The sequence below is a fragment of the Crotalus tigris genome, unplaced genomic scaffold, assembly GCF_016545835.1.
Source record: "Crotalus tigris isolate CLP2741 ecotype Arizona unplaced genomic scaffold, ASM1654583v1 scf7180000019068.10715455, whole genome shotgun sequence".
Classification (NCBI taxonomy): domain Eukaryota; kingdom Metazoa; phylum Chordata; class Lepidosauria; order Squamata; family Viperidae; genus Crotalus; species Crotalus tigris.
The window spans coordinates 3,988,513-4,006,753 of NW_024097358.1; positions in this window are offsets into that span (position 1 = coordinate 3,988,513).

The following is an 18,241-nucleotide window of genomic DNA, read 5'->3' on the forward strand; positions in this document are numbered from 1 at the left end:
CAACCCCAAATGGGGTCCCGACCCACCACTGTTCTAGAGTCTCAACATCTTTTTTACATTGCGGCGACCAGAACTGGATGCCATATTCCAAGTGTGGCCTTCCCAAGGCCTTGTAAAGTGGTATTAACACTTCACGTGATCTTGATTCTCCCCTTCTGTTAATGCAGCCCAGCACTGTGTTGGCTTTTTTGGCAGCTGCAGCACATTATAAAGCAACCAATTATAAAAATTCCTGTAAGTCAAAGACAAACTGTTTATCAAACTTATTTTAAATTTAAGGGTTTCTGATGTATCTGGGACACAGTGGCTCAGCGGTTAAAGATGATAAGCTTGTCAGCTGGAGAGCTGATAGCCGAGGTTCGAGACCAAAGCTCCACACAACTGGGTGAGTTCCCGTCCCTTGCCTCAGCTCCTGCCCACATAGCCGTTCGAAAGCATGGAAATGTGAGCAGATAAATAGGTACCACTTTAGTGGGAAAGTAACAGCATTCTGCGCACCTTTGGTGTATAGTCATGCTGGCCACATGATCACCAAAGAGTCTTTGACAATGTTGGCTCCCTCAGCCAAGAAACGGAGATGGGCAACACCCTCTAGGATCGGACACAACTGAACAGGGAAACTTTTACCTTTACCTGACTCTTAGAGGAGAGGTCCTCAAACTTGGCCACTTTAAGACTTGTGGACTTCAACTCCCAGAATTCCCCAGCCAGACCCCTGCTCTAGATTGTCTCCATATCAAACTGTCCTTAACCTGAACCTGGGAGGAAATGACATATCTAACAGATGCTCACCCCCATCATAAACCAGCTGCTGCGTGCTTTACGTCTGGAAGACAGCTGTCCCAAAATTGCTTGAGATCCCCGCCAGTTTTTTTCAATCGCATTATCCAATCAATTACATTTTCCTGATCTTCCTGTCTCCCGATAAAACTCAGCCACTGAGGCTTCAAGAAGCAAATCATGTGTGCAAATTGGGACTAATGACAGCTGTAGTTTTGCTGCCATATGCAAACAGGGCATGATCAGCCATTCACATGTCCAGAAGCGCAAGCTTGATGGATAGGATAGAAAGAAAGAAAAAACTAATGAGAGAAACATTTCATTCTCCAGACACTTCCCACAAGAGCCAATAACGCAATTAAAAAGCAGCAAAGGGAAACTTGACCAGGCAAACTGATTTCATGTCACATTTAGCCTATTTATATCCAGCCACAAGTCATTATTGGTCCATCAAACTGAATCCCAGTGAAGGAAATCTGAATTAAGGCATCACTTCTCTCTGGTTAGAATCCTTAATGGGATTGCAACAGATCAGCCCTACAAGGTAGACTAGACTAAGAAACCAATCTCATAAAACTCTGGACTACTATTGTTATGGAGTTGTAGTAACAAAATCTTGCAAGTGTGACTGTGCTTCCTTCTCCTTTACAGTATCTTCAAGTGAACTTGGGAAAAGCTTATTTGAGATGTTTCTCAAATTATTTTCTTGGCTCCCACTCAAGCTCCATTTATCATCTGTTGCCTTGGTAGCAGCTCTCCTTCCTGTCATTCAAGGCCATTCCCAAATCTGTCTGCACAACAGAGGAAGGAAGGAAGGAAGGAAGGAAGGAAGGAAGGAAGGAGGGGAGGGAAGGGAGGGAGGAAGGGAGAGAGGAAGGAAGGAGAGGGAGGGACAGGAAGGAAGGAAGGAAGGAAGGAGAGGGAGGGACAGGAAGGAAGGGGGAGGAAGGGAGGAAGGAAGAGCGGGAGAGAGGGAAGAAGGAAGAGCAGGAGGGAGAGAAGAAAGAAGGAAGGAAGGGGAGGGAAGGAAGGGAGGGAGGAAGGAAGGAAGAGTGGGAGGGAGAGAGGAAGGAAGGAGAGGGAGGGACAGGAAGGAAGGAAAGAAGGAAGGGGAGGGAGGAAGGAAGGGGGGAGGAAGGGAGGAAGGAAGGGCGGGAGAGAGGGAAGAAGGAAGAGCAGGAGGGAGAGAAGAAGAAAGGAAGGAAGGAAGGAAGGAAGGAAGGAAGGAAGGAAGGAAGGAAGGAAGGAAGGAAGGAAGGAAGGAAGGAAATCTAACTCTGGCTTCACTGAATGCTGAATGGCAGATTTACCCAATGTAGTAGCCATGTCTTTGAACTTGGTAGTTATTTTTTTTAAAAAATTAAAAATTTTGATTATAATATAATAAATAATATATTTGATTAAATATAATACAAAAAATAAAGAAAAAGAAGAAAAGAGAGAGATGTAAAAAGTGCAAGGAAAAAGAAAGAGAGGAGAAAGAGAAAAATAAGACTAATAAAAAAGAAAACGTATAAAGAAGTCACTTCCAACCATCATATCAAGTATAAACAAATTTAGTAACTCTTTGCCCTCTTTAAAGTTACAAACATTTATCTCTTCATCCCACTTCTCATCTCTTATCTATAAACAAATACATAAAACATCATCTTCTCAGTTCTGGTATCAGCAGAAAGTCCATAAAGGAAATAACCAGGACATAACAGCCTACTTTATTTTAACCTTGATCAGATAAACCAACTTTACATTCCTTTATTTTACTTCTAACAGTCTTCATCTTTAATTCAATCTAACATTATTGTAGGATGTGGTTTCCCTTCCATTCTTTATCCTATCACGCAGAGTCTCTTTTGTAAATCCAACAGGAAAAAAAATATTCAGATTCTCCTTGTCATTTGTATTTTCCTTTTAAATTTTGAAACATCAGCCAGTTTCTTTTTGTGAATTTTTCTAAGCCATTCTCTGGGCCTGTCAGTTAAAATCCCTTTCAATAGCATCTCTGTCTTGTCAGATACAATTTGTTCTATATCTATAATTTCTTCAATAACATGTTTTGGACATAATCTATCCATAGAAGCAGACTTTGTTTTTTTATTGTGGTTACTATTTTCTGATCCCATTCTTCAAAATTCTCCTTCTAAATTAAAGCATCTCAGATGGAGGATTGTTTCATCTCTCCTTGAACTCACCCAACGAAGAGAAACCTATCATCTCTCCGACCACAGATTCCACTATCAAACTGTTCATCCCATTAAAAAGTTCTTTGCTTTTGTTTTGCTGCTCCGTCTTTGATTTTTGTGATACCACAGATGGAAAAGAAGCATTTATGTCAACTCTGGTGGAACCCATGGAGGAGGGTCGATCTTCTTTCCCCTTATCAGCAGATAAAAGTGACCAGAACTGAAGGAAATTGGGTGAGATTTTAGAATTTTCAGACACAGCCCACCCCCATTTCTGACCATCATCCAGAGTGGGTAGCTAGGGGCTATTCTTAGAAAAAAAAACACTATTCTGTTAGAACAGCTGGTGAAACCAGTTTGCTCTTTCGAGATTCCAAGCTCAGTTTAAAATTAGTATAAAACAGACAGTTTTTCCTACACTTTTTTCCCCTACTGGTTCGCGTTCAATTGGATGCTCAAGAAATTGCTTCCAATATTTCTTTTAAAGGGGAAGACAAACACTGCAAAATTTTCAAGGATGGAAATGTTCACCTACCGATGCTTTTAGGAAATGGCTGGAGGCGTCCAGCGTACGTGAATGTTTTTATTTATATATTTATTACATTTATATGCCTCTCATCTCCCCTATGTAAAAGTGGTGCAATGGCTCAGTGGTTAAGACAATGGACTTGTCAGCTGGAAAACTTTGAGGTTTGAGAGCAGAGCGCCACACGACGGCGTGAGCTCCCGTCCTTGCCTCAGCTCCTAACAGTTCAAAAGTATACAAATGCAAGTAGATTAATGGGTACCACTTTGGTGGGAAGGTAACAGCACTCTGCCACATCATGCTGGTCACGGGACCGTGGAAATCTCTTCAGACAGCACTGCCTCAATGGCCTTGAAACAGAGATGAGCATCGCTCCCTGTTGTTGGCAATGAGTGAAATCCACAGGAATTCCTTTACCTTTTTTCTCCCACATAAGACGACTTGTTCTTGTTTTTCTAGATTGGGAACTGCAGTCTCCCTAAGCTTTCCATGTGCCTGCTAAATGTCATGATGGCGCCATCAGAAGGAACTCCTTCCACTGAGAGTTTTAGGATTGGAAACTGGGTCAAATAGAATAAAAGTCCTGGTGGCATAATGGTTAGAATTGCAGTATTGCAGGCTAATTCTGCCCATTGCCAGCAGTTCGATCCTGACCAGCTCAAGGTTGACTCTGCCTTCCATCTTTCCGAGGTTGGTAAAATGAGGACCCAGATTGTTGGGGGCAAGACGGTGACTCTGTAAACCGCTTAGAGAGGGCTGTAAAGTGCTATGAAGTGGCATATACAATACGTCTAGTTGCTATTGCTACTGCTATTCAAAGTTATGGAGTTTCCCAGAAACCATACTACCAGTAACATCCTTCTCCCTTTCGAAAATTAAATAAGTTCAAACCACCACTAAGAGAAATATGAAAAAAACTCTCAGAGCACATACATAAGACCCTCATAAGGGTAGAAAAGTCCAAGTTTCTGTTCTATCAAACTTTGACACCCATCTGAATTTTTCCATTTACAATTTCCTCCAGATTCAGATGTTACAGGCAACGTGATATGCACTTTTGCACATTGTTTTCACTACAATGAACACTGTTGTATGCAATGTTTTAACAATGCCGACGTTCGGAGAAGCATGTAGTTTGGAGAACAAATCTGCCCCTTAATCTAGGAAGTGTGAATCTCATTGGTTTGCTTAACAAACAAACCACATCCTTCCTAACTCTATATTTGCATAGCATATACATGCGTCCCTGAGAATATGTGGGGATGTGCCATTTCATTATTCACAGTGGCAACAGAGATGAAAGCCACTTTCACCTTTCAGCTGCTTTTTGCATTAACAGAAATAAATACACATCCCAGAGTTGTATTTACTGTGGCAGAGTTCATACATCATTCTAAAGCATTATGTAGTCTCTTTTTGTTGGGTTATTCTGTAGAGTGCCAGCTACTAGGGGTCATAAAACTATGCTTTCTGATTAAGCAGAGGGGTGGGTAACCTGGACCCCCAACCCTTGTCTCTGTTTTGCAGGCCTCAGATTCTTCTTCTGTCCATTAAGTGCAAAATAAGTCCTAAGACAGTTAAAAAGAAAGGATCTATCTGAAATTTAATCATGTCTAGACGTGAAAGAGGCACCCTCAGCCTTTCCCAGAATGACTTCTCACCTCTAGCTTAGGACAATCCAGCCAAGGTCTCATTCAAAAAGCCATAATTAACTGCACAGTGTCTCAGAGGTGATTGATGGGAAATTCATAAGATTCACACGTTTATTATTGCCATGAACCAAGAGGAAGGTAGCTTGATGTAGTGGTGAAGGCATCAGGCTAAGAACTAGGAAAGTGTAAATTCTAGTCCCACCTTAGGCACAAAGCCAGCTGGGTGACCTTGGGCCAGTCACTTTCCCTCAGCCCTAGGAAGGAGGCAATGGCAAACAAAACACTTCTGAAAAACCTTGCCAAGAAAACTGTAGGGACTTGTCCTGGCAATCTCCAAGAATTGACCAGGATTGAGCAGATGAAGAAAAAAAAGTGGTTAAGGTATTACTTTTTCTTCCTTTACATCATCTTTCACAGACAGAACTATAAAGAGATAATACTCATGAGGTCACCAGTTAGCACAAACTGGGCTTTATTTCATACTTCTGTAAGCAAGTAAAAAAGAAAAGGAACATGCCACGGAAACTTGTCAGAAAGTTCTCATTAAAATGGAAATGTAAACGATATTCTTTCTCTTTTGTTTTCCAATCAACATGTGAAATAAAATATATGAACAAATACTAAAAAGAATATGAAAAAAATAAAAGAATGGAGATACACAAATAGTTTACTAAATTGTTATTCATTTGTTGTCAATAATTAAATATATAGTATATCCTTGTAATATTCGAAGGTTAAGAATCACCGTTAAATGTGAATATCAAGACCCATACATTAAATAAAGTTATACGTTTTAATAAGTTCAGTTCATACTACCAAGAATCTATTTTGATTTAAGTAGCTCGTAAAATTGAACATAAAGTCTATTCCTAGATATTTTGCACATTTTGGGGGTAATGTGGTAACAAACCATGTATTCAATTATTGTTGAAAAATAGTTCCCCGTTGAGTTGAACTCTGTGTCAGATTTATTTTCTAGATCTGTAATTATTCTAGACATCCAAGCATATCCCAAAATTTGGTTAGACCTTTTTCCACTTTACAGATCAGACCACTTTTCCACAATAGTAAGAAGCGTGTAATATTCTTATAGCAGTTATCGTACAAAAGGCTAATTCAGTACACTTTGAAAGGATATGGAAATAAAGATATTTGAAAGGGTCTGGAGCAGTGATGGCGAACCTTTTAGAGACCGAGTGCCCAAACTGCAACCCAAAACCCACTTATGCATTGTCGGGTGTTGGGTAGGTGTGGCCCATTGGCTGGGTGTGGTCCATTGGGTGGGCGTGGCCCATTGAGTGGGTGTGGCTGTGGTGGTAATGGCAGACTTGGTGGGACTAAAAAGTTCAATCAATCAATTCCAACTTTGCAAGATCTTTTTTTTTCCCGTGAGAAGTTGAAATTGACTGATTGATTAACTTTTTTTTTTTTTTTGCACACGGCGGTGGAGGCCTAATGTGAAAAGGTTTTATAAAACCCAGCTGAAGGCCTAGGACTGGGGCGACGGCACGCGTGCCCACAGAGAGGGCTCTGCGTGCCGCCTCTGGCACCCGTGCCATAGGTTCACCATCACTGGTCTAGGGTCTAAATCGTATGATGAATGGTTGAGGGAGCCAGATATGTCTAGCCCAGGGGTCTGCAACTTTAAGACTTGTGGACTTCAGCTCCCAGAATTCTGGAAGCTGAAGTCCACAAGTCTTACAATTGTTAAGGTTGCAGACCTCTGGGCTAGCCTAATGAAGAGAAGGAATTGGGGAGATGGTGGGACATGTTAACTGTCTTCCAGTACTTGGGAGACTATCAAAGAAGAAGGGATTGACTTATTCTCCAAAGCACCAGAGTACAGGCAAGAAGCAATGGATGGATGATCATGAAACAGATCTCACAGCCTTAGTTGATATTCTAATCATGAAATGGCAACTTCTCTGAAGCAGAGAAGATGATCTAATAAAATACTATAAATACAATCACGGGAAGTAAGGAGCAATTATAATTCTAAACTGCTTCAAGCAATAGATTATGATCATCCAACATGCAATTATGCATTTCTAAACTTTGCAATTTGGGGGGGGGGGTGAATGACAGGAAAACCATTTCTTGACAAGGTTGCTTGTAATTTATTGATTGATTTATTGAAAACATTTATTTAGTCATCTATCTTTCAACCAACTCTGCGAGACTCTGCTCAACCTCTCCTCCGTCATTATTTCATAGTCCTAATTCTTTGTAGGGACATCAAGAGAAATTCCTGGAGTTAATGAAGGCAATCAGCAATATTGAGAGAGGAATGTTCTTTGCTTAACTAGAAATCCACCTGTAAAATCAGGGTATTGTCCAACCTTGTACTAATTTTATTTCAGTAGGAATCATAGGAAGCCCTGTGCTGCAGCTGCCAAAAAAGCCAACACAGTGCTAGGCTGCATTAACAGAGGGATAGAATCAAGATCCCGTGAAGTGTTAATACCACTTTGTAATACCTTGGTAAGGCCACATTTGGAATACTGCATCCACTTTCGGTCACCACGATGTAAAAAAGATGTTGAGACTCTAGAAAGAGTACAGAGAAGAGCAACAAAAATGATCAGGGGGCTGGAGGCTAAAACATATAAAAACTGGTTGCTGGAATTGGGTATATCTAGTTTAATGAAGAGAAGGACGAGGGGGGACATGATAGCAGTGTTCCAATATCTCGGGGGTTGCCCCAAAGAAGAGGGAGTCAAGCTATTCTCCAAAGCGCCTGAAGGCAGGACAAGAAGCAACGGATGGAAACTAATCAAGGAGAGAAGCAACCTAGAACTAAGGAGAAATTTCCTGACAGTGAGAACAATTAATCAGTGGAACAACCTGCCTCCAGAAGCGGTGAATGCTCCAACACTGGAAGTTTTTAAGAAGAGACTGGACAGCCATTTGTCTGAAATGGTATAGGGTTTCCTGCCTGAGCAGGGGGTTGGACTCGATGACCTTCCAACTTTATTATTATTATTATTATTATTATTATTATTATTATTATTATTATTATTATTATGGATCATCGCACAGTCAGCCAGATGTTCAGACTGGATTTGGCATTTTGTCTACCTATCGAGTCCTTACCCAGGACCTGGGATAGGCAGATGTGGATGTTTGATGGTATTACAGATATCGTCGCAGGATGGAAGCAGTTCCTAGTAAGGCCGCCTTTTGCAATTGACTATTGTTGTTGTTGTTGTTGTTGTTATTATTATTATTATTATTATTATTATTATTATTATTATTATTATTATTATTGTATCCAGTCCAATTGTCTCTCTGTATCACCAGCAACCCTTTCTAACACACCGTGCTTCAGAGGGAAAGCCTCCCCTTAAGAGAATGGAAGGGGACAGATAGATCCTCAATCCCACTGAAGAAAAGCTTGAATGGGATTCACACAGCCAGTAAAAAGTTGAGAGTCATCTCTGCAGCCATGCTTGACTTAAGCCAGTTCATCCTTGATGGTTGCTAAGCAATGAAGAATAAGGGAAAGGGGAGGGAGAGGAGGAGGAGGAGGACTGGTGCATCTGAAAAGATTTTGCAATCACAAGAGGAGCAGTGAGGTTAAATATAGATATCACCCCACCCCACCCCCCAACTTGGCATCCTAGCGGTCGGTGCAAGGAAGGATAGATAAGTAGTTTTTCAGAACATTTCCAGCCTGGCGCTTCAAACATTGAAAAGTGGTCCAGCATCTGTATCTCCAGTCCATACGACAGCAGAAAATGTAGACAAACACTAGTTCATCACAGATGGGGGGCTAGAACTGTTAGCAACTAATCTCCACCCCCACCCCCAAAAGGTAAGGAATATCTCCATCTCTCTCTCCCCTCCTCTCCTCTCCCTCTTTCCCTCTCTCTCTCTCACTTTTTTCTCCTTCCCTCCTTCTTTCTCCCCCTTTTTTCTCTCTCCCTGCCTTTCTTTCTCCTTCCCTCCTTCTCTGTCTCTCCCCCTCTCCCTCTTTTTCTCTCTCTGTCTCCCTCCCCCTTCCTCTCCCTCTTTCCCTCTCTCTCTCCCTTTCTTTCTCCTTCCCTCTTTCTCTCTCTCTCCTTCACCCTCTTTTTCTCTCTCTTCCTCCCTCCCTCTTGTTCTCCCTTTCTCCCCTCCCTCTCCTTGAACAGCTAATGTAAACTTATGGTTTTTAATCAGCTGTCCATTTTATTTTCATTTTATGCCTGAAAGTTTGCATACTTGTGGCTGCTTCTTTTGCCTAATTAAAAAAACACGGTGTGGATTAGGTATGAAATTTGGTCTCTGCCGCATGCCGATTGTTATGGCATCTGCTTACTTTTAAGCAAGAACTGTTATACGGGTTTGCATTCACATCAGCACATCCCAAACGAGAGGGAGATAGATGTCCTTTTCAAATATGAATAAATTGTCCTGCTGATATTGAGATTCTGACCCAGTGGCCTGTTTTATGTTAAACACAATTTGATATATATCAAGACACGATGATGCACGCACTAAATTGAAGAGTCGAAAAATGTGGTGTGTGTATGATCATCCACTCTACGCCCACTGCAACGTCTTCATCCTTTTCTCTATATTTGATATGATCGGGTTCATTAATGATGCATCTTCTCTCATTTCTAAACCTTGGTAAGGTTGCAATTTCAGTTAAACCACAATTGTATGCTGTTTATTTCATATCAGGACAATCTCTTCAGCTGCTGCTATTTTGCACAAACCAAATTGTTTCTGTGGTTCTCATTCCTTCAGCCTAACCCCTTGCCTGCTCAACTGAGCATGAAGGCAAAGTCCCCTTAAAAATAAAAGTTCATTTTATATGGGGCAAAATTTAGCAGTATTCTCCACTGTATTATCTTTATAGTCATAAATACTCCCTGTTGCTTACATTTTTATCGCTTGTAATAATATACCATATGCTGGGACATCTCCAATCTCTCTCAGCATTTTGCAAACATTATTCTTCATCTGTAACTTTAATAGTTTGCTAACAGCTCATCTGCAAAAAAATATATATCTTAATGAGTGGCAGATGCTCATCAACAAAATATATATTTCCTTGCCAGGCTTTCAGTTATGAACACCACTTTGTTGTGTTGCTGACTGACAAGTTATATCAACAATATCCCAACTTAAGCTACAAATTCAAAGTGAAATACGCAAGTGCTGGAGTTAGAAGAAATGACAGCAAGTGCATTTTGCATTTACAAGTAATCCTCGACTTACAATTGTAATTAAGCACACAATAATCTCAGTGGTAAATTGCGATCCTCATAAAACAAGTCACATTTACAAGTAAGCCTCAACTTACAGCCATAACTGAGCACACAACCTCAGTGGTAAATTGTGATGGTGGTAAAGCGAGTCAGCATTTCACTGTGCCCAGCTTTACAACTTTTGCTAGGCACTAGTTTAGCAAATGTGGCAGCTGTAATGTCACAATCACTGCGTGGATGCGGCAGTCGTTAAGGAAATGCATTGTTTGCTATGGAGCATTTTTCTCCCCAGAAACCAGAAGTAAACATCAGTTTCCAGCAAAAAACATTGTGATGGAGACCCACTCTAGATAGCAAGATGGGTGGCATATAAATTTAATAAATACAAATAATAAATAAAAATCTAGCTATTCTACCTAGAAAACAATAAAGTATCTGAATTACTCCAGGCTAGATGCAAGTGATACAGATACTGCCGCCCATCAGTCTAAGGTCATGGAGAGACCCATTCTCCATTCCTAACAAATAGCAGATAAAAGACCTGACACATGATTCATACTGAAGCCAAAGCCAAAACTGGGCCATCGTGTCCTCTTTCTATGACCCTTGCGGTCATGTCTCATCATGACTGCTGAAAATGGACAATTATGTCAGTCCTGAAACGGGCAACTTGCCTTTGAAATACAGAGAACCTCTCATAAATTCTTCCACCAAGATCAATCTTCCTACTATGTGGTCTTCCATTTTTCCAAAGGCTGCCTACTCTTCATATATCCAACATATTCAGTTCCTATTTGCTTCCACTGTAAAGTGATCATAAGAAGAGAAAACAATCGTTTGCCTTTTGGTAGAAGGATAGATACAGCCTGGGGGTGGAGTCAAGAAAGTAATCAGCCTGGAGTCATTACATTGTCACAAGTGATCTAAGCCCAGCCCTCTTGAATTCCATTGACTCTTATCTAATGCCAATTTAGTGCTAATCCTTATTTGACTAGATTCTTGTGTATAGGCATGAGCAATAAATCAGCTTAACTGGCGCTTAACTTAGGTTCTGATTCTTCGTGCCTGACACCTACTTTCAAATTGCTGATCAGCATGCCTTTTTTTTTATTGAAAGTTTTTGAATTTTACAAAGCAAATCCCTTCCCCAAACCCCCCACCCTCCCATACCCTCCCCCATCTCCCCAAACCTCCCATACCCTCCCTCAACCTTCCCAGAGCTGAGTACAGGCTTAATTAAAATTTTTCAAAGAAAATAAAAAATAAAAAAAACTTAAAACACATATAAATCCTAAACAAATCTAAATACATTAAATTAAACAAAATATCTTCTCTAAAAGATAATAATTGCAAAGATTAAACACACATTATAATATACTCTAAACCTTTTCTAATATTGTACTTATATTATTATCCATCATTCTATAAAGAATCCCCAAAACACAAATTTAAACATTACTTTCTTTAAATATCTATACCTACAATATAAAATCTAATCTCCCTCTTTCTTTACTCTAGAAGACAAAAATAAGCATATAAACATTTACCATCAAAACTGGATACTCATTTAAATATTATATTTAAACTTCTTATCTAAAATTTTCATTCAATCTCCATGATCTTCTCTCCTATCAAAAAAAAAGGACTTAAAAAACATATAAATCCTAAACAAAGATCAGCATGCCTTTTGAAGAGAGGACTGACTCTTTTATATACAGCCAACGTCCTCCTCCTTCTCCTACCACAATCAACCATGCTACCTTTTGACAGTGTGGGCAGAACCCAGAAGATGGCCTTGTTACTTTGATTCCATTTGCAACACTTGAAGAGGGGAGCCCATGTTCAGTATGACTATTCACAAGTGCTTGGAGTTTCAAATATATGGATTGGCAACAATAAATACCCCAATCAAGGAACTACTGACTCAGTAAACAGCAGCCTAATCAAGGAACACTCCCACCACCAACACTGAGAGAAAGGCCACTAGTATATAAGCAGAGTGCAAACTCCACTCCCTTCTAGCACTGATGATGTTACCTAGTTGGGTCATGAAACGTCTGCAAGAAAACAACCAAGCTCGGAGAGCACCAAGGGCCCCACAAATACCTTGAAGCTTGCAGATGTTTCAGCTCTGCCTCAAATAAAATCATCTGGACGTCACCACCCGATGTTTTGCCCTGTGCCCCTGGCATGCAGCAAAAACATTGGTTGGAGCACTCAAAAGTCAAACCAAAGCAAGTTGACCAGATGGGAACGTTCTCAGAATCTTCCCCTCCCCATTTCCTTGCTCTGACATGACCAGTTTGTCAATCACTAGACAGATGGCAGCTGATAGGCAGGCAGGCAAGCTTCACTAACAAAGCAAAATGCGCAAAACAATTTCCAATTTGATTTTTTACACAACACTCTGCCCCCTTCATTGTAACAGGGAGAGCGCTCTTTAACACAAGCACAGTTCAGCCTTCAGAAAGTGGGAGAGAATAGATTGAGGGGGTTAGCAACAAGAATGAGTCATTCAATCGATGTGGAAGCTAATTTAGACACGGCTGATTCTAACAGATGTCTAATTTATGTTCTTAAACTGGGCCATTTGGTGCTCAGGAAGAAGAGAGAGAGAGAGAGAGAGACTGGAATATAGGTCAGTAGATAATATCAGTTACTACAGCTGGCAATTTTAAGGACCACGTAGTGCTGAGGTCAACTTCAACACCAACCGGGCCTTGTAAACAAGACTACACAACCCGGTAGGAAAGAGGTCTGTTTGCTTCTGAATTATTTATCTTTCAGATTGCGTTCAGAAGTCCCAATTTCCTCCGATCAGGGCCTGCCCTAATTTGAAGCAGAATGAAGAACTTGCCTCAGGCAAGTAGGGGTAAAAAAAATATTGGAAGAAAGAAGTCTATGTCACAGTTGACCTGCCTTCTATCTCCTAAGATAGCCTGCCATCTTGAGGTACAGCGGGAGAGGTTGCCCTTCCAAGCTTGGAAGAAAGAGTCAACAGTCAGTCCAACCAATATTTCCATATGGAATGAGAGGATCTATAAATTGTCTTAGGCCTAAAAAGTCACTGGTTGATGAAGGGATGACAAAGGTTGTTTCTCTCCTCCTCCTCCTCCTCCTCCTCCTCCTCCTCCTCCTCCTCCTCCTCCTCCTTCCCAACAGCCCTACTGAAGTTTGTTGGTTTCCTGTTTTACTGGCAGCAGGAAACCACAGATCTTGAGTAGGGTCTCTGTGAAGAGAGGGAAGCTTTGACACTCTGCTGAACACCTAATTCCCACGGCACTGTCTAAGGATATTTATCCATGTAGTAGGGCGGTAATCCTATTATCCTTCTCATCTTTCCTACCACCTTCTCCTATTAGTTTCTTATGACTGATCACTTTGTTCGTTGTATCTTATGATTTATGATGGTATCTTATGATTTATCTAACTAATCAAGGAGAGAAGCAACCTAGAACTAAGGAGAAACTTCCTGACAGTTAGAACAATTAACCAGTGGAACCACCTGCCTCCAGAAGCTGTGAATGCTCCAACCCTGGAAGTTTTCAAGAAGAGATTGCACAGACTTTTTCTGAAATAATATAAGGTTTCCTGCCTGAGCAGGGGGTTGACCTTCAAGGACCCTTTCAACATTATTATTATTATCGATCATCGCACAGTCAGCCAGATGTTCAGACTGGATTTGGCATTTTGTCTACCTATCGAGTCCTTACCAAGGACCTGGGATAGGAAGATGTGGATGTTTGAATTATTGGTATTACAGATCTCGTCACAGGATGGAAGCTGTTCCTAGTAAGGCCGCCTTTTGCAATTGATTGATGACGAATTTGTCAATGCCAATGGTGTCCAGGTGGTGCTCCCTCTTGACTCCCTCTTCTTTGTGGCAGCCCCTGAGATATTGGAACACTGCTATCATGTCCCCCTTCGTCCTTCTCTTCGTTAAACTAGACATACCCAATTCCAGCAACCGTTCCTTATATGTTTTAGCCTCCAGTCCCCTAATCCTCGTTGTTGCTCTTCTCTGTACTCTTTCTAGAGTCTCAGCATCTTTTTTACATCGTGGTGACCAAAACTGGATGCAGTATTCCAAGTGTGGCCTTACCAAGGCATTGTAAAGTGGTATTAACACTCCATGTGATCTTCATTCTATCCCTCTGTTAATGCAGCCCAGCACTGTGTTGGGTTTTTTGGCAGCTGCAGCACACTGCTGGCTCATATTTAAGTGATTGTCTACTAGGACTCCGAGATCTCTCTCACAGTTACTACTACTGAGCAAGGTACCCCCTATACTATACCTGTACATTTGGTTTTTCTTGCCTAAATGTAGAACCTTACTTTTTTCACCATTGAATTTCCTTTTGTTAGATAGCGCCCAGTGTTCAAGTCTGTCCAGGTCCTCCTGTATCTTAAGCCTGTCTTCTGGAGAGTTGGCTATTTGTATTTTGTTATCTTCTCCAGTTCTTTCTGTTCTATTCTGCTGTCTCCAAGCACTGCCATGTATTATTATTATTAATAATTATTATTATTTTGTTCCTTTGAACTATGGTGCTGGAGAAGACTCCTGCGAGTCCCTTGGACTGCAAGGCGTTCAAACTGGTCAGTCCTAGAAGAGATTAACCCTGACTGCTCTTTAGAAGGCCAGATCCTGAAGTTGAAACTCAAGTACTTTGGCCACCTAATGAGAAGGAAGGACTCACTGGAGAAGGGCCTAATGCTGGGAAAGATTGAGGGCAATAGAAGAAGGGGACGACAGAGAATGAGATGGCTGGATGGAGTCACTGAAACAGTAGGTGTGAACTTAAATGGACTCCAGAAGATGGTAGAGGACAGGAAGACCTGGAGGAACGTTGTCCATGGGGTCGCGATGGGTCGGACACGACTTCGCAATTAACAACAACAACAACAAAATTATTTTGTTTGTATGTACACTGTGAGCTTATGCACTAGAGACAAATTCCTTGTGTGTCCAATCCCACTTGGCCAATAAAGAATATTCTATATTCTATCCTAAGAAGTCCACTAAGACATTCCCTTGAGTCTACCCACAGGAGTCAGTGTTACCGGCAGAGGCAGAGAAATAACAATACGCTATAAGGTTCCTCACTGGGACAAGCAGACTCTCCTTGTTTTTTGGGGGGTGTTTCAGAACTTTTCATTCCATTCTTAAATTCCCGGAATGAGAAAGTGAGAAGGGGTGATGGATCCTAGCCAGCACGCCTGTGGATGGCCCGTTTCTAGACACATATATTTTCTTTCAGGTCTCTCTTGCAATTAATAACTGTTCATAAGTATTGATAAATAGTTCATAGAAATAATTAAAAATTAATTAGGTAATCCATAATTGATGTGATTTTTATTAAAATCAGCTGCCAGGATAATTGGAAACACCGTTTCTATAATGGAACAGTTTTTAATATTTTAACATGACTAAAGAACAAAATGTGGCAGTCCCGCTGAGTTTGTTATTAATTTAGTCTCGCCTGCCCTGGTTAGCCACCATTGTCCTCACTTGTTCCTCGCAATGATATACAGCAATATTTCTCAGTGGTCATAGCTACACTGATATAAGTCCTGAGCTGACTAAGTCCAATCCAGCTCCTGACTTTGGTAAGGCAAGTTAAATTATCTATGTATCTATTGCAAAGACAACAGAAACTCACGTCTGTCTTAAGATTCCTTCGGAAAGGAAAGTTAAATCAATAAAGGATCTCATGGACTTTGTTGGGATGGTGTTGTTACTTTGGAAGTGATGCAGCAGCTAAACATTTCATCCATCAAAGAGAATATTAGTAGCTGAGGGTTGAACTGTGGGGTCCTTGCTGCTCTCTGAGCTTGGTGGTTTTCTTGCAGACATTTCATTACCAAACTAGGTAACATCATCAGTGCTAGAAGGGAGTAGGGTTTCTTATTTTTAAATACTAGTGGCTTGCCTTGTCAGTGGGAGTGGTCTTGGTGGGTCCTGTCTGAAAATTCCATAATATCACCCGCACATGGAAGGGAAGTTCACGGTGGAAGTCTGAAGGAGCACAGACAGAGGCTTTCTCCCAAGTCATTGCTGGCATTTTGTAACAGTGTTCACTGTGTGAAGTCTGTGTGAAGTCTGAATTATAACCAGCTGCTACAGAGGAGGTAGACGAAAGCAGCACCTTAGGAATAGGAATTGTGTTACACTTTCGAAGCTGAACAGCTGCGGATCCCAACACCAGTCTTTGATCAATAGTAATGCAGGAAGTATAGAGTAAGATCAGGTTTTATGCCGCCAGACTTGACTACACATCAAAGTGGCAATAATAGCCTAGCTTCCACGCTAGATTGCACCCAGCCACAAGTTTGCACCTAGGTGTGAGGTTTGGGCAAGAAGTAGAAAGCGTTTTTTAAAAAAAAAAGAATAGAAAACAACCTTTTGCTAATTCTTACAGCTAGGTCTGGGTTTTCTAGATTTGGCTGAATTGTCAAACTGCACTCAGCCCAAATAGGCCTTGGTTATTTGTGGTTCAGAATACTGGGCCAACACGGCCCTTAAGTTGCGACCCCAGACACCCACTTTACGGTCTGTTTCTGTTGCTCCTCTCTGGGAGGAGGTTTTGAAGTATTTATAACAGGACCACTGGATATTGTAACAGCTTTTTTCCTTATGCCATCCGTCTGGTAAATTTGCAAAATTCATTTTTCTCACCATGTTACTGTACATGTATATATCCAAACTAGATTGTGTTGCTTCTCTGTGTCATAGAATATCTGTGGGTATATGCAAAAAAAAAAAACTTTGTCATATTTATGTCGTGTATATAGGATGTGGTGACCCTTTGAGGAGTTGTATGCAATGAAATTTCATTTTAATGTATGCCGATTAGTGTACATTCAAAGTGATAATAAAGTTAGTCTAGGTCTAGGTCTAGGTCTAGTCACTAGAAGACCTCCAAGATCCCTTCCCACCCTGTTATTCTGTTATATTTGGTAGGAAAATCCTACCATTTGTGCGTCTTCCCTATTTTCATAAGCAACAACATTACGCATAACCTTCAGTGTTACATCCAGGCTTGACAACTTTTATTTTTTATTTTAAAAAGGAAGGAATTCTGTCATCGCTTTCCACCCCAGTGGAGAGATGATTTATTTTTAAATGGCCTCTGTGCTGCTTATTATCTGCAGAGACCCGTGGGGCAATTAAACAAATGTCTTTGGAGAAAAGTAGATTCCAATAATGCAAAACATGAGCCAATAACAAAGAGGACAGTTTGGAAATAAAATTAAATTTAATTAACAGTTCCTCCAAAAGGACAAGTGAAGGTGAAGAGAGAACAAAAGAGGATATTTTTAAGCTCAAAAAAAAAATGAAGCTGACCCTGAGCCCAGAATGTCTTATTTAACTATCTATTGGACAAGCAATTATCTTGCTATGTCTTCGTGGCACACAGCTCCCACGGCTTAGGGACATGGCAACCATTACTTCAGAGACTACCTGTAAATTATGTCAGAGTTAGTCTTCCTCCTCCCCACTTAATTTTTTTCATGATCCCAGAATCTAGCTTGATTCAGACACAGAAAACGGTTCTAGTGGGGTGAGAGAAAATATCAGGTCTGAAGGCCATCCCTGACCCTTGAAAACTTTAGGCCTAAAATAACCTAGATTTCCCAAATCAAACACCCGCAGAAGACCTGGAACTCCCTGAACCCAGAGAGAAGTCGGTGGTCTGAAGCCTAGGTCCTTCATTTCCAACAGGCTCAAAATGCCCTGAGGTTAGTCACAAGTACAAAAGAACCCAACATGAGTTTTATGACAGCTGACGTTCTAGATCAGTGTTTCCCAAACTTGACAATTTTAAGGCATGTGGACTTCAACTCCCAGAATTCCACATGCCTTAAAATTGTCAAGTTTGGGAAACACTGTTCTAGATCCCCAAA